This window comes from Microtus ochrogaster, chromosome X, assembly GCF_000317375.1.
Source record: "Microtus ochrogaster isolate Prairie Vole_2 chromosome X, MicOch1.0, whole genome shotgun sequence".
In the NCBI taxonomy this organism is placed as follows: Eukaryota; Metazoa; Chordata; class Mammalia; order Rodentia; family Cricetidae; genus Microtus; species Microtus ochrogaster.
In genome coordinates, this window is record NC_022026.1 from 4848571 (window position 1) to 4849468 (window position 898).

An 898-nucleotide genomic window follows, 5' to 3' on the forward strand; every position below is an offset into this window, starting at 1 on the left:
AAATTTCTAAGCTGGTCCTGAAGCTTTACGCAATGAAGCTGCAATGGAGAGTTTTAGCGCTTATGTTCGTGTGTGTGTGTGTGTGTGTGTGTGTGTGTGTGTGTGTGTGTGTTCGCGCGCGCCTGCTTGTCTGCTTATGCATATCATGAATGGGAAATACTGTCCCGGGTTGATTCTGAGATTAACAAATTCTCCTTCGAAGTCTCCATTCCACCTCATCTTCGAGAGAAAATAATGATAAATGCTGGTCATGTGAGAAGAGAAATTGTCCTAGTGTGGTCTGAAATCAAAATTTTGTTTGTCCATATTGCCTTTTGCTCTGGTACCGAGCTTTTTCCTGCTCTCTCCACCCTCAAACACTCCTGATCATTCTCAGTTCCACGTCCCTTCCTCCGCTTGTTACCTGCTCCTTCAGCCCTCCTCCTCCAGCTCCTCCCAGCTCAACCCCCACCTCCCGGGGCTCAGCTGCGGCTAAAACCTGGAGGCTTGGGGAAAAGAAAAAAGAAAAAAAAAAAAGCCTAGGCTGTGAAGCTGTCAAACCGGGCATGCTCAGTAGACAGGGCAGGTTTTTTGGTCTCGAGTAGCGGAGAAACATTTTTTGCACAAGCGCGACCAGCCTTAGAGCGCGGCGGCGGCGGCCAAGGCAACATCAGCACAGCCATCAGCGGTGCAGACGCCGGGCACCCGGGAGCGCGGTGAGCTCCGGCTCAGCCTGGAGTTTATCTCCCAGTGCCCCGAGGCTTAGCTTACCTCTTTTGATCTCCCTTTTCTCCTCCTCCTCGTCTCTCTCTCTCTCTCTCTCTCTCTCTCTCTCTCTCTCTCTCTCTCTCTCTCTCTCTCTCTCACACACACACACACACACACCCACAGAGAAACCCTGTCTTGAAAAAACAAAACA